The sequence below is a fragment of the Hemitrygon akajei genome, chromosome 10 (genome assembly GCF_048418815.1).
Source record: "Hemitrygon akajei chromosome 10, sHemAka1.3, whole genome shotgun sequence".
Taxonomy (NCBI): domain Eukaryota; kingdom Metazoa; phylum Chordata; class Chondrichthyes; order Myliobatiformes; family Dasyatidae; genus Hemitrygon; species Hemitrygon akajei.
In genome coordinates this window covers 124,499,410-124,525,850 of record NC_133133.1, presented here as the reverse complement: position 1 = coordinate 124,525,850, position 26,441 = coordinate 124,499,410, and the positions used below count along the sequence as shown (strand labels likewise).

At 42.6% G+C, this 26,441-nt stretch overlaps 1 protein-coding gene and 1 long non-coding RNA gene across 4 annotated transcripts in view; one reads left to right on the top strand and one right to left on the bottom strand.

Moving 5' to 3' along the window:
- The window catches only part of LOC140734642 (A disintegrin and metalloproteinase with thrombospondin motifs 20-like), a 536,409-nt gene that overhangs the window by 98,308 nt on the left and 411,660 nt on the right, over positions 1-26,441 (bottom strand). The gene's annotated exons all lie outside the window — the stretch shown is intronic.
- Positions 3,482-26,441, top strand: part of LOC140734643 (uncharacterized) — an 84,368-nt gene continuing 61,408 nt past the window's right edge. For both annotated transcript variants that reach the window (XR_012100581.1, XR_012100582.1), the window contains exon 1: positions 3,482-3,652. This is a non-coding gene — a long non-coding RNA (uncharacterized lncRNA). The remainder of the gene's footprint in view (positions 3,653-26,441) is intronic.

The window sequence follows — 26,441 nt, the reverse complement described above, 5'->3', positions numbered from 1 at the left end:
CTAAACTTCTTAAATGTTACATCTGAACCTACACCTCTACTACATGTATTGGCAGTTTGTGCCACACTTGCACCACCCTTTGAGGGAAGAAGTTCTCCTTCAGGGAACATAGCCTCAAGATTCAGGGGAGTAGATTTAGGATGGAGATGAGGAGGAACTGCTTTTCCCAGAGAGTGGTGAATCTGTGGAATTCTCTGCCTAATGAAGCAGTGGAAGCTACCTCAGTAAATATATTTAAGACAAGATTGGATAGATCTTTGCATAGTAGAGTTATGGGAAAAAGACAGGTAGGTGGAGATGAGTCCATGGCCAGATCAGCCATGATCTTACTGAATGGTGGAGCAGGCTCGACGGCCAGATGGCCGACTCCTGCTCCTATTTCTTATATTCTTACGTTCTAGGTTCCCCTTAAATATTTCACTTTCCACCATCACTGTGATATTCTGAATTTGCTCTACTGAAGCAAGTTTTCTTTACTGTAAGTCCCTAAAGGTTGGTCAATGCTTCACTGCACCATGTGGATTTTAAAGAGCCTGCAATACTTTTTAAACAGAAGTAAGTTTGGGTTTCTCATCAATACTTGAAGAAAATGAGAATGCCATGTAGCTTGAGATCACAATGTGGTCGTATTTCTAAATTACTTCTCAAGTAGAGTCAGAGACTAATATAGAATGGAATCAGGCCCTTTAGCACAACTGGTCCATACTGACCACAGCATCCTCCCTGCTAGTCACATTTATCCACATTTGACCCAAAACCCTCCAGGCCCCTCCTCTCTATATACCTATCCAAATGCCCCTTCAATGTTGCAGTTCTACCTGCCTTGACCACTTCCCTTAGCAACTCATTCCAGGTACTCGTCGCCTTCAATGCAAAGAAGTGACTGTACCTCTCAGATTTAGCTAAAGAAGCTAACTCTTTCCTACCTCTGACCGCTATAGTTTTGGACTCCCCAACCCTGGGGAATATACTACGACTGTCCACCTTATCCAGACCTCACAATTTTATAAATTTCTTTGAAGTCACCTTGCATTATTCTATGCTCCAAAGAATAAAGATCCAGTGTGGTCAAACTCTCCTCATATAACAACAGGCACAAACTGCTGGAGGAACTGAGCTGCCAGGCAGCATCTATGGGGAAGAGCAAGCAGTTGATGTTTTGGGCCAAGACCTGTCTACTTTTTTCCATAGATGCTGTTTAGCCTGCTGAGTCTCTCCAGCATTTTGTGTGTGTTGCTTTGGATTTCCAGCATCAAATGGTCGGACGGTACAAGCTGAATCATCTGCTGCTCAACATCAGTAAGACAAAGGAGATGGTGGTGGACTTTAGGAAAACTAAGCCTGCACTGCTCCCTGTTACTGTAGATGGTGATAAATGGATCTGGCGAGGACCCACAAGTACCTGGGGCTGCATCTGAATGACAGACTTGAGTGGAGCACCAACACAAGAAGCTGGGTACAAGAAGGGTTGGAGTCACCTTTACTTCCCGAGGAGACTGAGGTCCTTTGGAGTATTCAGGCCTCTCCTTCACATGTTCTACCAGTCTGTTGTCGCCAGTGCAATCTTCTATGCAGTGGTGAGCTGGGGCAATGGCATTGATACAGGTGATGACAACAGGCTCTGAAAGGCTGGCTCTGTTATAGGAGTCAAACTGGACACACTGGAGGCTGTGGTAGAACGAAGGAGCATACGGAAAATTCTGGCAATTCCGGACAAAGTTTCTTACCCTATCCAGGGTCATGAAGGAAAATGCATTGGACAAAGATAAATTAAAATAAATATGACATTTCCCTTGCTGATTACTTAAATATAAGGGTAAGAAATATCAATGGATGTGAAAGCTTCTTATCTGGATTCATTGTGTTACGGGGTTTTTGAACTGGTACAATCTGAACTGATGCATGCAAAGGTGCACTCTGCAGACACAAAACTTTTCCCAAGCAGTAATGTTGACTAATGTCTCCACCATTACTTTATTATTTCCTGTCAGTCATCTTATGTACAGCCTAGCATCTTTTTATGGTCATAGAATCAATCTATAAACGATCTTATGTATTTATATTCATTGTGTTTTTATTATTATTGTGTTCTTTATCTTTTGTATTTCTTTTTGTTCTGCATCGGATCTGGAGTAACAATTATTTTGTTCTCCTATACAATTGTGTATTGGAAGCGACATCAAGCAATCTTGAATCTTGAATATGATGCCAGACGATTTCTTGTGTTAAGTCCAAAGTATTGAAAGAAAATTCCGCTCAACCAGTTACGTGCAGAGAAGCTGAAAGACACAGCGATTAGGTTAACAGCATCAAAGCCCAATTCTTTGTCACATCTGAGCTCAATTTGTCTTTATAAAGCTTTTTTTTGCAGAATTACTCAAGTTGGAATTGAAGTTTTGAACGGTTCATTAGAAGGCCACTGCTTTGATCACAGCATTTTGCAGATCATACAATCTGTTCTGAAATATTATATACATACAAACTATCTATTAACTTCAAAATAAGTAATTCCACACTATAAGAATGTTAATTATGGAGTGATAGGAAGGCCAAAGATTCTTCGGTATCCATGACAAAGTTCCAGCCACATCATGTGTCAGTGGCAGTCATAGATCACCTTTACTCAGTCTCACTTCAGCATGGTGTAAACTAGCTGTGTCTGCTCATTTGCAATAAGACTCAATAGATTCTTAGTTCTCATCATTGAAGGAGGAATTACCATATCTCAGGGAGCTTTAGAACTTGCCCAGTGTTCTAAAGTTACATTGAGTCAATTAGAAACACTGGTGTGGCCCTCAAACACTGTTCACAAGCACACTGCTGCATTTGCTGTCCTGTATTTGCAAGCTAAAACTTCCATAAACACAGTAATTACACAGGCATTTCAAAGGCAGGGTGAGCTGTCAGCAGACAAGGAGTTCAAAGCATTCTGAGAAAATCTTCGCTGGAATGGGCCACTATCACAGTGTCTGCTCAGTCATAATGAGTGTTTTGGTTTGAAGAGCTTTTATGTACTTTGAAGGTAGACTTTGTAGCAGAAAACCCTAAATGTGTAAGAAAGTGATTTCTTATCTCAGTAAATTGGTTCTTCGGTCCAGATAACCATGCCTCCTAGATTACATCATCAACCACAGCATATGTTACATAACAGTGTGGTATATCACATCCATATGGTAACATACTGCTCCTGTTCACAGAGTTCATCCACTGGGAAAGAGTTAATCAACATTGTTAATCCTTCCAGGGAAAGAGCAGCAAACTCTCTCTCTCTCTCCCTCTCTCTCTCTCTCTCTCTCTCTCTCTCTCTCTCTCTCTCTGTCTCTCTCTCTCTCTCTCTCTCTTTGTCTCTGTCTCTGTCTCTCTCTATATATATATGTCTCTCTCTATATATATCTCTCTCTCTATCTCTGTCTCTCTCTCTGTCTCTCTCTCTCTCTCTCTGTCTCTCTCTCACTATCTCTATGTCTGTCTCTCTCTCTCTCTCTCTCTCTCTCTCTCTCACTATCTCTAACTGTCTCTCTCTCTCACACACACTTCCTCTGAATTCCTCTCTCTGATGTATTTACAGTATCACGAGACAGTCAAAGAGCTGTACTGTTTGCCTTCACCCTGCGAATACTCCATGCATCATTACAGAGAAAAACAACATCAGGTAGGTTCAAGTTTCTTTGTTGATTTTCCGTTCTCTAATATTACAGTAAATGTAAGAGTATGTGTTTATAAGCAGAAGGAAACAAAAGCTATAGCTTTCTGTTTCCTAACTTACGGCTGAAAGTTATTGAACATCGTCATTAATCTGAAAATGAATTTCAGAAATGGAAAATGACTGTAAGTTTCAAAATGCTCTGAGAAATACACCCTACATCGACACCCCTCAAAAATGAGTCATTGCATAAATCTGGTTCATGGCAGTAATCATGCATTCACTGTAAAAAATTACACGGAAAGTAACATTTGATAGAATTTCACTAACAACCATCTATGAGCTTTCAGCTCCAGCAAAATGTACAGGAAGAGAAACGTATTCAGAATGTCAAATCTTGTTCCTAGGAGTTTTAGAAAAAAATAATCTTAATCTGATCTCCGTTCTGAAAATGCTTTCGGCAATTTGCCTTTTTCAAATGTTCTCAGCTTTTGAAGCTTAACAGATACACCTGGGAGGCCATAATATGTCATTTTGGATGACCTCAGATGACATCATGATCAGCGTGAACTTAATCTCAAGCAATCTGCCATTATCTGACTTTAGATCAAGTTTCAATCTAGTCATTTTCAGGTAATCGTTATTATGTTTGCTATTTGATTTTCCGCATTGCAGCAATCTTTCAAGCACGTGGCGGTAGATTGAAGTAGTGTAGAAATGGAGCTAAGCAGTTTATTTCAGTGGAAGTCAAAGGATAATCATTGCACGTGAGGGGACCTTTGACAAACATCTCGCCTCTGCAATATGCACTGTTCCGTATCAGAATCAGGAACAGTGTCTTCAAGCTCCTGTATCTCCTTCCTGATGGTAGTAATGAGAGGGGAGATTCTATTCTTGGAGTAATTTCACTATACTGTAATTAGATTAAATTTCACTTGGTGTAAGACCACATATGTTGGTGATAATAAACCTGATCCTGATTCTGTCTTCAGGAACATGTCTTAGGAACAGCTTCTTCGCTCCTGCAATCAGAGTTCTGAACAGTCCGTGAATCCATGAACAATACCTCACTATTTTGCTCTTTTAGTTCTACTTATTTAATTCTTTAATATATCTTGCTTATTGAAATTTATAGTATATCTTATGTACTGCCCTGTACTGCTGCCACAAACAACAAATTTCACGACATACGTCAGTGATAATCAGCGTGATTCTGGTTCTGATTCGTAGGTGTCACTCAGGTCAAGCATGGTGTTCTCCTCAGGGATTGCCTTTTGGTGGGTCTGATGGCTGTAGAGGCTGATATGGGTTCCACATATTCTGCTGCAGTGTGGACACGATTAGACGGTGGGTGTGTTTAGTGGCTTGGACTTTTAGTTATTTAGTCTCTCTTTTCATAGAGGTCACTCACTTATTGTGGAACATTGGAGATCATTCTCATGTGGAGCTCCCTCTTGGAAAGATCTCCTCCAGGTTTACCTTCTGAGTGAAATGTCTTCCTAGTTTTCAGACGTAATGTTGACTTTCTTCAGGCTAATTTTGATGTTATCTTTGAAGGATTTCCTTTGCCCAGCAGGGCCTCACTGACCTGGGAATAAAGGATCTGTTGGGGGAGATGTGAGTTAGGCTTATGGATGACATGACCTCTCTATTGGAGCTGATTTTGCTTTATCATGGTGGAGAAGCTGTAAATGTTGGCCAGCTTCAGCATGCTAGAGTTTGTGCATTTGTCCTTCCAGATGATTCTCAAAAACTTTTGTAAGACTCATCAGTGGTATTGTTCCAGGGGTTTCAGATGCCTGTTGTAGGCAGTCCATGATTCAGCTCTGTATAATAATGTAGGAAGGATGACTGCTCAATAGACCCAAAAGTTTTGTTTGGACCTGTAAGTATTCAAGAGACAGTTTTCCTTAATCATGCGGAGGCTTCTCAAGTACTACTCAGCAGTGGTTAATCTCTGAGTCGATGTCTGCTTTTGAGGAGAGAATGCTGCCAGAGTAGGGAAAGTGGTCAACAGCTTCAAGATTGCTATCTTCAACGTTTACGGAGGGCTGGTTGAGTGTTGGCTGATATGGGCTGACCCAGCTCACTATATGCCTTGGCAAAGGCAGTCAGAATACACTGAAGATCTTCAATGTGCTTCAATGGCATCATCTACATGCTGAAGCTTCATGCTAGTGCCAGTACTGACCTTGTTCTTGGCCTTGAACCTGTTCGGGTTGAAAAGCTTGCTGTCCATTATATCACAATTGGGATTCTGTGTGGCAGGTCTTGGCCATTGAGGTGGAAGGATGGCAGCAATAAAGATGGGAAATAACCTAGGTGCAAAAACACAGCCTTGTTTGAAGGGTTTTGATTCAGTGCTGCGATTTCCATGGCTGACATGCCATCAAGCAGTAGCCTTTGTATTCATAAGTAGTTGTCAGGGCAGTCATGTCTTGATAGTGTATGCCAGAGAGCCTGGTGCTCTACTGTATCAAGTACATTTGTCAATCTAGGAAAGCCAAGTGCAAAGGTTGTCTTTGTCATTGGCATTTTCTTGTAATTGCCATGCCATGAAATCAGGTCTGTGGTACCTCTAAGTAGATGGAAACCCCACTGTGATTCAGCAAATATTTCTTCAGATCGCAGAATGAGTCAGTGGGCAAGGATAGTAGCAGGCGCTTTGCCTGTTGTTGACAGGGGGAGATAGATGCTTCTATAATTGCCACAAACTGCAATGTCTTCCCATCATGAATATGGTCACTATTAGAGCATCCCTGAGTTCTGAGAGCAGTCGTTCCTTTCCCCAGACCTTCAGCAGCAGGGCGTGTATATGGTGTAGGAGCATTGGTCCACCTTCCTTGTGGATCTCTGCTGAGGTTCCATCAGAACAAATGGCTTTGTAACTTTTCAGACCCCTGATGGTATCATGGGCCTCTCTTATACGGGAAGGTTCCCCAATGTCCTCTTTCACAGGTTTCTGGAGGATTTGGTTAGTGATCTCTGGTTCAGCAATGCTGTCGATGTTAAGAAGTTCTTTAAAATGCTCTCTGCGTCAATTGTTAATATCTTTCTGATCCTTTAGCAAGTTCTTCCTGTCATTTGAGTGCAGGGGGTTTAATCCACAGTAACTTGGACCATAGACTTCTTTGGTGGCATTGAAGAAGCCTCTTATATCACCATAGTCTGCCAATCTCTGGATTTCCAGGGCTTTCCCAGTCTACTAAGAGTTCTTTAGCTCCCTCACCTTGCCCTGGTTGTTTGCCTTGGCTCTGGAGTAGATATTCATAAGTACACAGATATAGACATTTTGACATAAACAGCACATGGACATTAGAATTATAGCACAAGAATAAACACATTTTGTTTACCTGCACTGCATTTTCTCTGCAGCTGCTACACTTTATTCTGCATTCTGTTATTGTTTTACCTTGTGCTACCTTCATGCACTGTGTAATGATTTGATCTGCATGATCAGTAAGCAAGACAAGCTTTCCACTTGTCACAGTCATAAACCAAACCAAACAGGCCCGTTGTCCCAGCAACCATCTCAAGCATCAAGCACCAACCTTACATCAATCCTACACTGATCGTATTTCACTCCCTCAATTCCAACAATTTACAGTGCCCAATCAACCCACCAGCCTATGTCTCATTGGAACGTGGGAGGAAAACAGCAATCCCTGGGGGCAACCTCTGCAGACAGAGGGAGAGCATGCAAACTCCACACAGACAGAACCCAAAGTCAGGATTGATAAAGATAAGCTTTATTTGTTACAGGTACAGTACATTGATTGAACCCAGGTGTCTGGAGCTACGACACAGTGACTAAACAACTGAGTTCCCCAGTAGGTAACATTACCTTACAGAAATCAAAAAGTAGTATGTATTAGAATGGAGTGTAACTCTTGACAAAATCTTAAACATAAGACTGATTGGATATGGGAAACCACAACAACGTGCCAGGGAGATATAGGTTCAAAGACGTCAATGTTCCACATGCTGGTTATGTCTATTTTGAGGAGAGTTAACAAAATATAATTGACCTCAGGAAATATCAATTTCCACTTCATACAGGGGATAGAGAATTGTGATAGTGTGATGATGGGATGGTGATGTGGTGATCAGGGGGCAGTTACGTGTTTCTCAGAGTTGGTGTTGTGATGACCTGGGGCTGGTGATTTGGTCACTATCTTCCCACCGTGTTCCTTACAAATTCCACTCACTCTCTTTACCACTCTCCCGTTACCTCCTCCCTATCACAGCCTCTGCCATTACAGTTTTCCTGACACACATTCCCCTCTGTCTTCCCCTCCCTCACGCAGCCCCCCCTCCTCACCCCTTCTCCCCCATAGCCATCCTCCTCACACCCTGACCCTCAGATATTCTCTCCCCACATTGCCTGGTGACCTCATATAATTCTGATGTAACCAGCCCTTGAAAGCTGTGTTCCACTCACTACTGCGTAATGTGGAAGAGACAAATTACTTTGCCCCCTGGGGAAATGGGTCCAGTCTGAAATGCAAACAACCACAAATACTTCTGTATATCTGGACATGCTTTTGCAACTTCTCTCAATAAATCCCCTCCAAACACCGTCTCTGAATGGGAGTCGGGCTCAGAGAGATACCAGAGAAGTCAGAACCCTCTTTCCACATCTGCTTTACTTTATTCAGTCTGCACAATCTTAAGTTTTTGCATGGTGAGCTGGCTCTGTAATTCCATCTACAGACTCGGACCAAGCCAGTGATTGTTTGCGGTGTCATGATATATCAATGCTGATTCTGTCCTGAAGCTCAAGAGTCAATTACCAGATAGAAAATTACAGGACGAGTAGATAGGGGAACTGGCCAATTGTGTTAACTCCTTCACTTCATCTTCCTCTGCACTCCCCTGGGTAGATATGAGCCATGTGCAGGCAATACGGATGAGGTGCCATTAGCTTCTTTAGTTTGGCACAATATTGAGAGCCTGTACTGTTCTATATTCTGTATTCCATATTGTCACCACTTTCTGAATCAAGCTTTTCCTAAATTCCCTGTTGGATTTTCTTGTCTACTATATGTTCGTAACCCTTATTTTATCCCTCAATGGAAACATGCTCCCCTAACCGACCCCGTTTTGAAAGTCATCTCATCAGCCTTCTCCTTCCTCCAACTTTCTATTACTTGCTCAGCTTGTCATCGTAGACAGAAGTCATTCTGCAGATGCTTTTCATCCTGAACTAAATCGGTGCCCTGGCCTGAAACATTCACCATTTATTCCATTCCATAGATGCTGCCTGGCCTGCTGAGTTCCTCCAGGTGTGTGTGTGTGTGTGTGTGTGTGTGTGTGTGTGTGTGTGTGTGTGTGTGTGTGTGTGTGTGTGTGTGTGTGTGTGTGTGTGTGTGTGTGTGTGTGTGTGTGTGTGTGTGTGTGTGTGTGTGTGTGTGTGTGTGTGTGTGACCGCTGAGTCCACCTTATTTGCTTTTCACACTTTTCCTCCTTGTCTCTCCAGTGGTCATTCTCTATCAGCCCCCCTCCCACGGTGCCACCGTGTGGTATGACCCAATGCCCCAGAATTCCTTTCCTTAGCATCTCCACCATATTTCCCGATCTCTTCCCTCCTCTCTCCTGCAGTGGCTAGATGTTTGAGAGTGCTCTGTGGGAACCTCCAGCTCGCTAGAAGCTGTGTGAGTGTAGGTTGGCGATGGAGCCGCTGGCCATGGAAGAGCCGGCGATCAGCGGAGTGCAGAAGTTGCCAAGAGCTGAGTGATACTGGAAGACCACCTATACTTGTTGTCTCTGTGAAATCCCCCAAATCTACTGGCAGGATGAGAGAACCATTTGCCGGAGTGCTGTCCCATCCAACATCCCAGCACTATTGATTGTATTCCCCTTGGATGGAGGGACTGCACTGTGAACATGCTTCCGTAAGCTCGGCTGTGGGAATTCCCAGGGTGACAGAGTCGTAGACTCAGCCAGCTCCATCATGGGCACACCCCTCCCCATCATCTCAGACATCTTCAAATGGCAGTGCCTCGAGAAGAAGGCATCCAACATGAAAGACCCTCACCATCCAGAACATGCCCTCTTCTCTTTCCTGCCACTAGGGAGGAGGTACTAGACCCCGAGGACACACACTCAAAGTTTTAGGAACAGCTTTTTCCCCTCCAACATCAGTTCTGAATGAACACAACCTCACTGTTCCTCTTTTGCGCTATTTATTAATTCATTTGTATTGTGATTCATAGCATCTTTTTAAATGTCCTGCACTGCAGTCTTGCCACAAAACAACAAATTTCATGACTAATGTCAGCGGCTGTAAGCCTGATTTGGATCCTGAAAGTTTGACACACATTTCACCTTGCCAGCTGTGAGCAGCTGAGGACACGTGTTGGAAATTCTCTCAGTTGTCCTCCTATCAATCAATCTGCTCTGTGAGGGCCCATTGCATCTTTAGTGTTCTGAATGTGAAAGTGGGCTTTAGCCAAACACCACAGCTTCGAGTGCTCCCTGTTGGAAGGCTGTAGTTGAGAATAATGACCAAAAAGGAATGACTGCAGATGTATTTGGGGAATCTCATCACCATGATTAAAACCAATAAAAATTACAAGCTATAAGACCCTTGAAGCTAAGGGTGATGCAGGTTCCACAAGGGCTGATTAGCTTCTCTTGGGAAGTTTACCTGCAGGGAATCCAGACTTTTAAAGTAATTCACAGAGACACTTCCACTTATTAATTCCACATCATCTGGCTGAGCACAACAGAGTGAAAAAGCATTTCGTTCAGCCAAGTACCAATCTGATGATTAACCAGTTATCAGCTCCATTGAAAAGCGGCATAGTTCCTATAAAGACGAAATGCACCAACAAGAAGATGAGTTATCAGAAGAAGAAGGTCCTCTGAGATCTCCATAAGACCATAAGACATAGGATCAGAATTAGACTATTTGGCTCATCGACTCTGCTCCACCATTCCATCATGGCTTATTTATTGTCCATTTCAACCCCCATTCTCCTGCCTTCTCCCTGTAACCTTTGATGTCTTACTAATCAAGAATCTATCTACCTCCACTTTAAATATACTTAATAACTTGTCACCCACAGCCAACTACAGATTCTACAGATTCACCACTTTCTAGCTGAAGTAATTCCTCCTCATCTCTCTTCAAAAGGAAAGTCCTAGTATTCTGAGGCTGTGCTCTCTGGTCATATACTCCCCTACTATAGGAGATATCCTCTCCATGCCAGTCTACCTAGGCCTTTAAATATTCGATAGGTTTCAATGAAATTCACCTCGTTCTTCCAAACTCCGGTGAGTCCAGGCCCAGAGCCATTAAACACTCCTCACATAAACCCTTTCATTCCCGGAATCATTCTTCTGGACATCCTCTGGACTCTCTTCAATGCCAGCACATCACTTCTGAGATAAGGGACACAAAACTGCTCACAATACTGCAAGTGCAGTCTGACAAATGCCTTTCAAAATCTCAGCATTACATCCTTGCTCTTATATCCTGTTCCTCTTTATTTGCCTCCTTACCACTGACTCAACCTGCAAGGTGACCTTCAGGGAATCCTGCCCGAGGACTCGCAAAGTCTTCAGAGTTCACCTCCCACCATCAGGCAACTGCAGGGCACAACAATCATCAAGTTAGGCAAGAAGGGCCTGTTACTGTGCTGTATCTCTAAATAAAAATAAATAAATAGAAGCCCCTGCTGGCCTCTCTGCCTCAGGAACTTAGATGTCCAGTTAAATTTTCTAACTGTGTTCCCTCTCCTCCCTCCTGTGATGACCTACTCTGGTTACCACAATTAAATATGCAGCCGCTCGTCAAGTTAGCACCCACAACTCATTAGAAGGGGCACCGGAGACCATGCAATATTGCACAGGCTCAAGTTTAGGTACCGTACTGTGCAAAGTCTTACGGCACATACAGTATATATATATAGCTAGGGTGCCTAAGACTTTTGCACAGTACTGGGTTTGTCAACGTGCAGCAGAGAGCAAGTTTGTCAATCTAGTGGAAGCAAAGAATGGCAAGGGAGGAGTGCCACAGGAGAAGTGTGTGACAGGTGGCAGAGGAGTGCCAGGGGCGGGGAGTGGCACAGGTACAGACACACCCAGCCCTGAGACACCAGGCAAGGTCATTTGGTTCCAAACAATTGGTTTATTGATTATTACAGAATGTCTCTCTGGTGCTTTCTGCTCCGTCCCCCTTTTCCCAACCGTGATTCCCCTCTCCCTGCCCATCCCTATTCTCAGTCCACAATAGAGAACCGTATCAGAATCAGTGCAATATGTAAAATTACTACAGTACTGTGCAAATGTCTTAGTCACCCTAGCTCTATATACATGTGCCTAAGACTTTTGTATGATACTGTATTCCTTCTGTTCAGAGATAAAACTTACTTTATCATTATCAAGAGGGGAGAAATGTTAATAAATTCCCTTCACTTAGATACATATTTAATATGAACAGGTGCTTAAGTAAATAGAGTCCTTGGTCCAATTAAAGATGAAAGATTTGCTTTATTTGGGAATGTACATTGAAACATACAATAAATGTGCCATTAGTATTAATGACTGACACAGTCCGAGGAAGCCCACAAGCTTAGCAAGCTAACCATAACCCGAATGTCTCTGAAATGTGGGAGGAAACCGGAACACCTAGAGGAAACCCACGCAATCACAGGGAGAGCATGCAATTTTCTTACAGACAGCGATGGGAATTGAAACACAAACTTCTAATCACTGGCGCTCTAGAGCATTTTGCTAACCGTTATGTTACTGTGCCACCTCTAAAATGTTCAGTTGTGTTTGGGATGGGGTAGGTTCAGGGTTGCTCTGGGAGTCACTGGGCAAGTGTCGATTAGCACCTGGTTCCCAACAGTCCATCTCTAATCTATAATAACCCCTACTTGATTGTGAGACTCAGTTATGAGTTATTATTGTCACCTGTACCAAGGTACAGTGATACAAGAGACTTTGCAAGTGCTGGAGATCTAGTGCACATACAAAGTGCAGAAGGAACTCAGCATATGAAACAGTTGCCACTTCAGGCTGAGGCCCTTCATCAGCACTGGAGGGAAAGGGGACAGAGGACCAGAATAAGGAGGTGAAGGGAGGCGTAGGAGTACAAGCTGGCAGGTGATATATGGGACCAGGTGAGGGGGAAGGTGGATGGGTGGGGGATATGGAATGAAGTGAGAAGATGGGAGGGAATAGATAGCAAGGGTAAAGTGCTGAAGAAGAAGGAATCTGATAAGAGAAGATCATGGAGGAAAGGGAAGGAAGAGGGGCACCAGGGAAGGTGATGGACAGTGAGGATAAGAGGTACCAGGTGAAAGGGGTACCAGAATGGGAGATGGGAAAAGTGGGGAATTATGGAGGAGGGAGTAATTACCAGATGTTAGAGAAATTGATGTTGGTGCTGTCAGTTTGGAGAACGTCAAGGTGGGATATGAGGTGTTCGCTCCACCAGACTATGATTGGACAGACATGTCAGAATAAGATTGGGAAATAAAATTGTAAAGGGTGACCACTAGGGATACAAAATGCTGGTGGAATGCAGCAGGTCAGGCAGCATCTATAGGAAGAAGCACAGTCGACCCTTCATCTTGGCCCGAAACATCAACTGTACTTCTTCCTATAGATGCTGCCTGGCCTGCTGCATACCACCAGCATTTTGTGTGTGTTGCTCGAATTTCCAGCATCTGCAGATTTCCTCGTGTTTGTGACCACTAGAGATGTTGCCTTTTGTGGCAGACAAAGGAAAGGCGCTTGACGAATCACAAGGTTTAGTGGAAAGTTTTTGTTTTTGTGCCGTCTGGTCAGTTGGTGCCACTGTGCACACCTTACAATCGGAGAGCTGGTTGCATTTTCAGTAGACTTCCATTGTCACCAGCAGGTCAAGAAGCACAAATCCATCAATGTGTCCACTTAGGCCATCCTGGGGTAGAGAAAAATAAACATGCTGCCGCTGTGACCCAGTGGTACATTTGAAAGTTGAGCTCCTCAAAGGAGCTTGCTTTGAATGTCGAGTAATATTTAAAGCTGAGAGCCAGATGCAATCCTTGGTTTAGTGGCAGCACTCTTGCTTGTGAATCTCAAACTCAGAACCTGAGGGTCTGAGGCCCCTCTGGATGGGACAGTGAACCAGAGCCCGGCTCTCCCTAAGGATCCAGAGGACCACTCTGAAGAAGAATAGAGGAGATTTCCCCCTGTGTCCTGGTCACTCTTTAGCCATCAAGCACCATCAGTAAAACTAATTACCCAGCAACATCCTTGTTGACATCACTGTGATCTTGCACTGTTTTGAGGGAAGTTCTGGCAGCATTCTGCATTTTCCACATCTCTGATACAAACAAACTGTTCCTTACTGCACAACAGTCCGCCCTTATAACTTTGTTCTCATTCAGTCTGCTGAACAGCTAATTGATTTTGATATATACAATTCAAGCCCTTTATGAATCTTTTTATTATCATAAAGAATTGTAAAAACTCTATGAATAAAGTTCAAAAGAAATTATTGCAAAAGATTACAACATAAAGTATAACCAAGGATAAGTTTAAACCTAGAGTTGGAAGATCCATGTTAGGGAAAATCATAAAATGGCACTTCCTGCGGGATATTTGAGTGATAAAAATGTGTTTCACTTTGACTGGATTATCACTGGTCTTAAAGACCAGAATCTGTTTCCAGTATCATGTACTGTCACCAGAACAATCCAACTCGTTTAATACGTAGACGTTAGAACATATGCGGACTTCTGACAACACAGATACTGCCTTTCCGACTGTGACACATGAATTTTGGAACTGCAACTGGCATTTTTTTTATTGTCACATGTACTGAGTGAAAATTTGTCTTGCATACTATTCCGCCAAATTAAGTCACTACAAGGTACATTGAGTTGGAATAACATAATAAAATAACAATGCAGAATTAAGTGTAACAGCTACAGAGAAGCTGCACTGCAGATAATCAATAATGCGCAAGATCATAACAAAGTAGATTGTGAGATCAAAAGCCTGACTTATATCTGACACTAAGACCATAAAACATAGAAGCAGAGTTAGGCAATTCGGCCCATCGAGTCTGCTCCACCATTCCATCATGGCTGATTTATTTTCCCTCTCAGCTTTATTCTCCTGCCTTCTCCACAAAGCCTTTGACACCTTTATTAATCAAGAACCTATCAACCTCTGTCTTAAATATGCTGAATGATTTGGTCTCCACAGACAGCTGTGGCAATGGATCCCTCTGGTCCTAGACTCTTCCACTATTGAAACATCTTCTCCACATCCACTCTGTCTAGGCCTTTCAGTATTCAGTAGGTTTTAATGAGGTCCACACCCCCACATCTTTCTTAGCTCCACTGTCGTACTAGGCATCAACTTCATAATTCTATGGCAGTGATACAGCTGTCCTTGAGCCTGATGGTGTGTGCTTTCAGGCTTTTGAAGGTTCTTCCTCAAGGAAGAGGGCAGAAGACAGAATGTGAGGGGTGGGTGGGGTCTTTGATTATGCTGGCTGCTATACCTGGAACTGCAGGCAGAGCCTATAGATGGAAAGTTGGTTTTCCTGAGATGCTGAGCACCATCCACAACTCTCTGCAGTTTCTTGCATTCATGTGCCGTAGCAAGTTATTATGCATCCAGGTAGGATGCATTTTATGATGCATTGATAAAACTTGGGAAGGGTCGGTGGAAAAATGCCATTCATAAGCAGTCTGTGCAAGAACTCAATCTGTATTGAGGGAGAGCTTGACGCCAGCATGACCATGAGGGTGAATGGAACTACTCCAAGGAATATTTGTGGGAAAACATCTGACACTTTATTGTGATATTCCGTGTCCTCTACATCAAACAAATACTTCAACGATTTTATAACTTTTTGTGTTTCTTCATATACATGGATTATTTAACAGAGGGTTTTATAATGGTTTCAGGGTTTTACACTGAGGATTTGTGGTTATCATAATATCCTTACCAGAATTAACTCTTTAGAAAAATGATCACTTGAGCCAAAGCATGCAACAGGTTGCAGAGAAATCTCTCTCCATCTCGGACAGAGAAAATATATACAGTATATCCTGAGTTGCCTAAACAAAGGCTCAGCTGGTGTTATTTGCACCAGATGTTTGACTTCTGAACACAGAAGAACAAAATAAACTGCTGTGAATAACCTGGAATTCATTAGTTTTCTTTGGGATTCAGTTGTTGCTATGGCAACTGGGCTCATCTGATTACCTTGGTAAGCGGGTTAAGATGGTGAGTTCTTTACATTACCCTCCTTTGAAGACTGTTGATGCTTAAGCAACTGACAGAACCTCTTGGGGTCTGAGTGTTGAATAAACGGTTTCTTGTTACATAAGGTCTGGACATTCTGAAGATGGCACCCAAAAACCTTTGACAAAAGCCTTGCATTTCTCATTGACACCAGTCATAGTCTGAGATTGTTATCAGATTAATCTAAAGTTTAAGGCCCAGTAAAAAGTGGTTCACCAGGAAAATAACAGTGACTTAACTGTCTCATGCATCACACAAACTTCACTTTGTAGACAGCCTATATCTAGGCTGGGGGGAGAAATCTGCTTCTGCTTTAATGTTCACTCCAGCTGTAAATGCAAGCGTTGTAAGTGACAAATTACTGGTGACAGTTCAATGCAGCCTCTGCTGACAATGACCATCACTGAACTACATCTCCTGCCGACAAGAATGAATCTTCTTATACATTTGAATCGAAAACAGAGCCATAAAAATGGAGAGTCATATAGCACAGGAACACCGTTCTAGGCCCACCATTTGCATACCTTATTTGCAACATCATCAGCGTCAGGAACAGTTATAACCCTTCGACCAGCAGTGTGGATAACTTCAACACTGAACTGATTCCACAACTTGTACACATACTTTCAAGGACACTATAACTCATGGTTTCAAATCAATTAGGCAATCAATCAATCAATCAATCAAATAAATCAATACATTTATTTATTTATGAATCTTTCTAAACCTATGTCTATTTACTTACCTATTTATCTATCTGTCTCTTTATTTATTCATTACTTATTTATTATTGTATTTGTTCAGTTTGTCTTCTTTTGCAGATTGGTTGTTGGTCAGTCTTTGAGTGTGTTTTTCACTGACTCCAATGTATATCTTTGTACTACTTTGAATGCCCGCAAAAAGTGAATCTCAAGTTTGTATATGGCGACAAATACATACTTTGATAATAAATTTAATTTGAACTTTGAACCAACCACCTCATATCTATCTCCCCTAATCCCATTCCCTGTCACTTGACCCATAGACTCGTGTACTTTGGGTGATGCAAGTTCTTATACAGATACCTTGTAAATATCATGATTGACTCTTATCTACCACCCCCCTCGGGCAGTGTGTTCCAGATGGGCATGCTCTGGGAGAAAAAAAATCCTAACTTCCCCTCTAATCTTTGCAATCTTATTGGAAACCTATGTGCACTGTTCTTAGTTACCTATGTTTTGTGCATCCATTCTATCATGCTCATCGTGATTTTGAATTAGAATTGGTTTATTATTGTCACCTGTAGCAAGATACAGTGAAAAGCTTGCCTTGCCTGCTGTTCATGTAGATCAAGAATTACACTAAGCACTGAGGCAGAACAAGGTAGATCAATAACAATGGAGAATGAAGCGTGAAATCTACAGAGAAAGTGCGGTGCACGTAAACAATGAGGTGTAAGATCATAACGAGGTAGACTGTGACATCAACAGTCCATAGGAAATTACCTGATATTCTTACTGTACTCTACCAAGTCTTGGGCACATTCACAGCTAGGATGCCTATGACTTTTGCACATACTGTATTTGTCACCATGGCGTGGGGAGTGAGTTAGTAAATCTGGCGGGAATAAAGGGTGTTAGGCATTGCCAGAGGCCAGGGCTGGGAGTGGTGGGGGTGGGTGGGGTGGTGCAGGTGCAGACACAACCAGCCCTGAGACACCAGGCAGGGTCATTTGATGCAAACAATTGGTTTATTTATCATTACAGAATGTCTCTCTGGTGTTTCCTGTTCCTTCCTTCTCCCTTCCCCTTTTCCCAACCGTGATTCCCGTCTCACTGCACCACTCCCACTCTCAGTCCACAATAGAGACCCATATCAGAATCAGATTTATCATCACTCACACATGTCATGAAATTTGTTTTTTTTTGCAGCAGTAGTACAGTGCAATCCATAAAATTATTACAGTACTGTGGAAATGTCTTAGGCATCCTAGCTATACAGCATACGTATGTGCCTAGGACTTTGGCACAGTTCTGTATGACAGTGGGGTAGAAGCTGACTTTGAGCACTGTAGCACATGCTTTTGGGGCTTTGTATCTTCTGACCGATGGAAGAGGTGGAAGAGAGATTTCTCGAGGTTTGTAGGGTCTTTGATTATGCTGGCTGCTTTACTGAAGTGGTGAACAATATAGATAGAGTCCAAGAGGGGAGGTTGGTTTGGGAGCTATATTCCCTCTAAGCTATGTACATGTACGCGTGCACATGCATTTTTCAACCAGCGCGCAAAGGAAATTAATGTGCACACAAAAGGTTAGTTACCTAAAATAATGTAGTAATTAATAATTATACTTACTAAAAATAATCTTTTAGCTAAATGTTTCTGTTAATTAGTTAGTCGGTTTTTCAAATACTACAATGCATGTCACTTACTTACGTCACCTCACCTTTCCTTTTCCGGTTTGTACAGCCGCGTCACGGCGGCAGCCATCTTTGGCGGACAGTGTTCATATCATAAAGTTTACAAAGATCTGTTTCAAATCCTGTAGATAGCTTACTAAGTTTTTATTGAAAAAAATATTGATTCTCTATGTCGAATTCAAAACAAGCAAAGGGCGTGACGCGCAAAAGAACTTTACTGGTTTTAAGTGATGTCTTTGATGAACATCACTTTGAAGTAGCTTTACAGGTTTTAAGTGATGTCTTTGATGAACTGGCTGCACTGTGCAAGGTTCTGCAAAAGACTGGTCTGACTCCGATTGATTCACTTCATTTTGCGTGAGGCAAAATTACGGTAACAAGATAAGAAAGCAGTATCTGGGAGACAATGTTTCATGGAGTGACAAAGTTAAAGTTTTGCTAAGCCAACAATGTGAAGAAAACATCACAGTAGATACAAGTTCGCTGTTGACTTTTATAAATAGTCTTTGTGTTCATTTAGAAGAAAGGTTTCCTAAAGATGAGGTACAAGAATGGTCAGCTTTTGATTTTCCCGCAATTGCAGATTGTGACTTCACATTTGGTGATGAACAAGTTAATGCCTTATGTCTAAAATATCATGTTTGTCTAGCTGAAAATACTGTAATAGTTAGACAGTTTAATGATTTCAAATTTTTTGTGCCAGAAAAAATTAAATCCAAACTGATTTCAAACTTTGTTCAAATGGTGACATTGTACTTGAAAATGAACAGTTTTGCGACCTTGCACAGTTGATAGACATTGGGGGAACCTTTCTTGCGTCTAGAGCAGACTGTGAGCGAGGTTTTAGCCTAATGAATCAACTCAAAGACAAGCTGAGAAACCGTTTAAGAGAATGTCATTTGGATATGTAAATGAGAATCAAAAGCTATCAATTGGATGGAAGTTCTATTAGTCTAGATAGAGTTTACAAAGAATGGGTAAATGCCAAAGACAGGAGAGAGAAAAAGTAACTGAGTGACTTAAATATGTATGTTATTTTGTTGTTATTCTGTGCAGTTTTATGTCAAATATTTTGTAAACCTACATAAACTGTGCCATGTGTGCATTCAGTGCGCACATACTTTTGTCACAGGAAAAAATTTGCACACCATAAGATTTTTGTGCACACTGACTACTAAAAATTAGAGGGGACTTTGTGTAGGAAACGTTCTGAGCTGTGTCTGTTACTCTCTGCAGTTCCTTACAGTCACGTGCAGAGCAGTTGCCATGCCAATCTGCAATGCATCTGCATAGGTTGTTTTTTATGGTGATTGACAAAGGTAAAGGTTGGCAGGGACATGCCAAATTTTTTAGTCCCCCGAGGAAGTAGAAGCATTGGTGAGTTTTCTTGGACATGGTGTCTATGTGTTTGGACCAGGATAGGCTTTTAATGATGTTTACTTCTTGGAACTTGAAGCTCTCAACTCTGTAAACCTTAGCCTCATTGATGCATGTGCAGCACCCCTCTTCCTGAAAGCAATGACCATATATTTAGTTTTGTTGACATAGAACGGCAGATAGCACAGAATCAGGTCCTCCTCAGTAAAATATAACAGCTGTGAATGTGAAACTGAGGAGGCTGTTGTGTATTATAATGTGTAATGAGTGCAGTTCCAAAATCATTTTGTGTATGTCGCAATCCTTTTCTATTTAAAGTCTGTTCATTTTTGGGACTGTGAGATAAACTCATTCTCGGCTAATTCAATCCTTGATTTAATTAACCCTCTGTAATGTATTATGTGAGTATTCGTAGGTCAGAGTGCGTATGACGTCAGAACGCGGGGTTTTGTAAAATGGAAGTCTGATGAATAAACGTGTGTGTTTAATACTGCAGTGTCCGAGTCACATTAACGCTACACCCTCTACCTATCTTTTTGCTCTAGATTCCAACATCTACCCCCCCCCCCATGTGCCATCTGATCTGAATTATCTTCATAACCCATGGGAGTAAATGGAATATGCCATTGACAAGTTAAGGAATTAATTAATTTTCCCAAAGTTCTCTTCCTGTTCCTTTCCTCAGGCATAGAACAGTACAGCACAGCGCAAGCCCTTTGCCCACGATGTAGCGTCGACCTTTTAACCTACTCCAAGATCAATCTAACACTTTCATCCCAATAACCCTCCATTTTTCTGTCATCCACGTGCCTATCTAAGGGTCTCTTATGTGGCTCTAATGTACTTGCCTCTAGTGTTACCCCAGCTGCTCACTCACGATCCCCATGAAACCTGACAGAGCTTGAGCAATTTTTATAAAGAAGAATGGGGAAAAATTGCAGTGTCCAGGTGTACAAAGCTGATAGAGACCTAACTACATAGAATCAAGGCTGTAATTGCTGCCAAAGGTGCATCTACTAAATACTGCCTTGAAGAAGGTGAGTAATTATGTAGTCAATATTTTTGTATTTAATAATTATATTACATTTGTACTTTGTAGAAAATTGTTTTCACTTTGACATTCAAGAGTCTTTTCTGTTGATCAGTGTCAAGAAAGCCAAATTAAATCCAATGTGAATCAACAAAACATGAAAACTTCCAAGGGGGTGAACACTTTTTATGGCACTGTATATTTCAACATAACATCCTGACTCTGTACTGAATATGTGGCTGTTGAAGGCTAATGTGCTCTGTTCAATAGTTTAATAGTTCCACTTAATATCAAAGAGATGTTACGACCCTATCTACCTATGATGCCACTTCCAAGGGATTATGGATCTGTATTTCCATGTCCCTTTGTTCTACCACACTCCTAGTGCCCTACCATTCACTGTGTATGTTCTACTGTGGTTTGTCTTCCCAAAGTGCAGCACCTCACACTTATTTGCATTAAGTTTCACCAGCCATTTTTCAGCCCACTTTTCCAGCTGGTCTACATCCTGCTGCAAGTTTTGATAGCCTTCCTTGCTATCCACTACGACCCAATCTTAGTGTGAGCCACAAATTTTCTAATCCAGTTCACCACATTATCATCCGGATGACAAACAGCAATGGACTCAGCACTAACCCCTGTGGCACGCCATTAGTCACAGACCTTCAGTCAGAGAGGCAACCATCTACTACCACTCTGTGATTTCCCATGCTAAGCCTATGTCAAACCAGTTAACTCATTCATCCTGAATGGCAAGTGACCTGACCTTCTGGACCAGCCTCCCAGTAGGCTTTGGCAAAGTCTTTGCTAAAATCCATGTAGACAACATCCACTGCCTTTCCATCAGCAGCTTTCCTAGTAACCACTTTGAAACACTCTACAAGATTGGTAAGACATGACCTACCACACACAAAGCAATATTGACTGCCCCTAATTAGGTCCTGTCAATCCAAATACTTATACATCCTATCCCTTAGAATACTTTCCAGTAATTTACCCACTATTGATGTCAGACTTACCAGCCTATAATTTCCTGTTTTATTCTTAGAGTCTTTCTTAAACAATGGAACAATATTAGCTATCCTCCAATCCTCCAGCACCTCACCCATGGACAAGGACATTGTAAATACCCCTTTTAGGGCTTCTGTAATTTCTCCCCCAGATTCCCACAAGGACTGAGGGAATCCTTGCTGGACCTTGGGACTTATTCACCTGAATCTGTCACAAGACAACAAGCACCTCATCTTCTGTTACCCAGAGATGGTCTATAATCTCACTGCTGTTTTGCCTCAGTCTATAACCTATGTCCCCATCTCCCAAGTAATCAGAGATGCAAAAAAATCCATTTAAGATTTCTCCATCTCTTTCAGCTCCATGCATACTGTAGATGTGGACCAATTTTTGTTACTTGCTATCCTTTTACTCTTAATATATCTCTAGAAGCCCTCAGGATTTTCCTTCACCTTGTCTGCGAGAGCAACCTCCAAGACTATGCTAACTATCAGGGGGTTGTGGTCATTGTCTCTGAAATGCTCACCCACCAGGACACTTGCCCTGAATCATTGCCTTGTACTCGATTCAGTGTGGCCTCTCCGCTAGGCAGCCGCTCTGCCAGTCGGTCTGTCCACATATATTGTCAGGAATCCATCCTTGACATATCTAACAACTGCTGCTTCATCTAAAACCTTGGCACTAAGGAGGAGCCCATCAATATTCGGGAACTTGAAATCACTCATGACAACAACTCTGTTATCTTTGCACCATTTCAAAACCTGCATCCTGATCTTCTCCTCATTTTTTTGTTGCTAATGGGGGCGGGGGGGGGGGGTTTGGAGGCATCTGTGGAATACTCCCAAGTGAGAGATTGTTCCCTTCCTGTTTCTGACTTTCACCCACACTGACTCAGTAGACAACCCCTCCACGATGTCTTTCCTTTCTGCAGTTGTGATTATTATTGCTGATTAGCAATGCCACTCCCTCACTTCATATACCTCCAATTCTGTCCCTTTTGAATCATCTAAATCCTATAACATCCAGCAGCCATTCTTGTCCTTGTGACAGGCAAGCCTCTGTAATGGTCACAGTGTCACAGCTCCAAGTACTTTGTCTGTTAAAGTAAACTTATTTCATCCATCCAACTGACTGCATTTAAGCCCTATCCTCACAGTCTCGCTATGTGCTGCATCTACCTCTACAACAACATTCCCATCTTCTGACCTATCTTTCTGATTCCCATTCCCCTGCAAAATTAGTATAAACCCTCTCCAATAGCTCCTGCAAACCTTCCCACAAGGACATTTGTCTTTCTTGAGTTTAGGTGCAACCTTTTCTTTTTGTACAGGTCATACTTTCCCCCAAGGAGATCCCAACGATTCACAAATCTGAAACCCTGCTCCCTACACCAATTTCTTAGCCACCGATTCATCTGCCAGATCATCCTATTCTTACCCTCACTGGTGTGTGGCACAGGTATCAATCCCAAGATTATCAGCATTGACCTCCTGCCTTTCAGCTTCCTACCTAGCTACTTATATTCTCTCTTCAGGACCTCATCCAATTTTTATATGTGTCATTGGCACCAAAATATATCAAGACTTCTGGCTGCTCACCCTTCCCTTTTAGAATTCTGTGGACCAGTCTGAGATGTCCCTGACAGTGACATCTAGGAAGCAACATACCAACTGGGTGTGTTTTGAATCCCCTAACACCACCACCTTTGCCTGTCTCTCCCCTTCCCTTCTGAGCCACAAAGTCAGACTAAATGCCAGAGACCTGGTCACTGCAACTTTCTTGTGGTAGGTCACACCCCCCCCCCACCATCCCCAACAGTATCCAAAGCAATATACTTGTTATTGAGGGGAACAGCCATAGGGGTACTCCGTACTGTCTGGCTATTCCCTTTCCTTCTCTTGACATGCAGGAGGAACCTGCCTCCTCCTGTAGGTGTGACTGCCTCCCTGTTCCTCCAATCAATCAGCCCCCCAGTCTTATGACAGGTCATCCAGCTCTGGTGATCTAACGTGTTCTGCAAGGAATGCTTCTTGCTGGTGTAATCTTGAGGGACACTGGATACCTCCCCGACTTCCCACATTGTGGAAGAGGAGCAGCCCGCTGCCCTGGGATTCATCCCACTGAGCTGCCTGAGTGTGGGTTTCCTCTAGCTTCCTCCCACATTCCAAAGATTTAGGGGCTAGGGTTAATGAGTTGTTGGCATTTCATATTGGTATTGGAACCAAGGTGAGATCTGTGAGCTGTCCAGTATGATCCTCACTGATTTGATTTGATGCAACTGATGCACTTCACTATACATTTCAACGTACATGTCACAAATTGAGCTAATCTTTATCATTCTTACTGCTTTACATATGTAATAGTAAGGATAGAGAGAAAAACTTGACAGAATCAACTTAGCCTCCATCTCTTCTTCTCACACCCATCTGTCCACACAAGGGCATTTTTCTGTGAAGATTCCGTAGCCTAGGCCAGAGACTGGAGCTCCCAGGAACACCCACAGAATTAATGTTGATCAGCTCAGCAGCAGCCAGAGGTTGCAAGTTACAAATCAATCACATGTAGTCACAATTCACTCAACATTGTAGGAACAGCTTCTTCCGCTCCACCTTCAGATCCCTGAACCTGTGAACCTTTATTCAGGGTTTATTATCTCTGCCATATGTCAGAAAATTGGTTGTTTTGCAGCAAAAGTATAGTGCAATACATAAATTTACTATACATTAAAATACATTTATAAGGCGGGTGGTGGGATGGAGATATGCCTCTAACAAAGGAGGTGTGAGGTTCTCCTTTCTTCTGCTAGCCTGCAGGTCACCTTTGGGCAAGATTTAGCATTTGCTTAGACCTCCTAGTGATCAGGGTCATGTGAGCAGGTGGTGGATGGTCATATGAGCAGTTGTGACATCTGACGCCAGGCAGACAATCTCTGAAGAGCATTGATAATGACTGGGGTCACCCGTCTTGTAAAGACACTGCCCAGAAGAAGGCAATGGCAAATCACTTCTTTAGAAATATTTCCCAAGACAATCATGTTATCGATAGAGAAAAGAATAAGAACAACAGGGTGAAGGGGATGGGGAATAGAGAAGGATGGGGTGGGGGGTGCATTACAGGAAGTTTGAGAAATCGATATTCATGCCGTCAGACGGAACATAAGGTGTTGCTCCTCCTCCTCCTGAGTGTGGCCTCATCCCGACAGTGGAAGAGGTCATGGATAGACCTGTTGGAATGGGAATGGGAAGTGGAATTAAGATGGCTGCCATCTTAAGTGGATCCCGCCTTTTCAGCGGACGGAGTGTAGGTGCTCGATGAAGTGGTCTCTCAAAGTACGTAGAATCTCTCCGATATACAGAAGGCCACATCGGGAGCACCAGATACAATAGATGACCCTAACAGACTCACTGGTGAAGTGTCGCCTCACCTGGAAGGACTGTTTACGGCCCTGAATTGTAGTGAGGGAGGAGGTGTAGGGGCAGGTGTAGCACTTGTTCCGGCTGCAAGGATAAGTGCCAGGAGGGAGATCAGTGACAAGGGGTCACATCGGGAGCGGAAAACAGAAAGTAGGGGGGGAGGGAAAGATGTGCATGGTGGTGGGATTGTGTTGGAGATGGCAAGTTCTCCCAATTCCTATCCCAAAACGTTGACTGTGTGCCTTCAGGCTCCTCTGCCTCCCCCCTGATGGTAGTACCGAGGAGGGGGCATGTCCTGGGTGGTGAGGGTGCTTAATGATGGATGCCACTTTATTGACTCATCACCTTTCAAAGATTACCTCAACATTCCCTTTTTGCACTATTTATTTATTTTGTACCTTATAATAACTTGCATGCCTTGCACTATATTGCTGTCTCATAACAACAAATTCCACAACATATATCAGTGATAATAAATCTGATTCTGGATTACAATGTAAGGCAGTTATGGTTGCTGACTGAAACATTATGATTCATTTATTTAGGTTTGAGAAACTGGTAGAAATGCCAGAAACGTGTTCTCTAAAAGCCAGAGCATCCCCTGATTAAAACTATATTCACCAGAATTCAGGAGCAATGTTAAATCTGTTCAAGCAAGATGATAATCAGTTAAATAGGAACTCTCACCAGGAACCTGAAGGGAGTAAAATGCCTGACTGTGTGCTTATAACACTTACTCAACCCACACACAGACCTCGGTGTAAAAGGGTAATGCATTTCACACCTAAGGACGTAAATCTCACTGTCGTCTGGGAACTAAACCTTACTCACTATAGTTACGGCTGTTGGCATTAGATCTGAAAATGTTGGTAATTATTTTTGTTAAGCACAGCCCCTGAAGTTTTTCTTAATTTAGTATGTAATGTTGTGCTCTGTAGCTCATCCTGGCCTGGGAGAGTTTGATGGGCAGGCAATTGTCTGCCTTCAAGCAGCTGTTAGCACATCTCTTGTGGACAAGCAGCCCAAGGCAGCAATTCACCTTCTGAATTTCACCTCCCACTCTGTGAGGAAAAAAACTTGGCCTTTACTCAGCAGCTCTCACTTGTGACAACTGCAACCCCCAGCCTCCTCTTTCCAGTGCACATACTCGCTCACACCTATGCACACAGTCTCATATACACACATATGCCAACTCATGCAAGCACCCACTCTCACACATGCACACGTGTGCACCCTCACATACGTACTCTCTCACATACACAAACACAAGAGATTCTGCAGACGCTGGAAATCCAGAGCAACACACACAAAA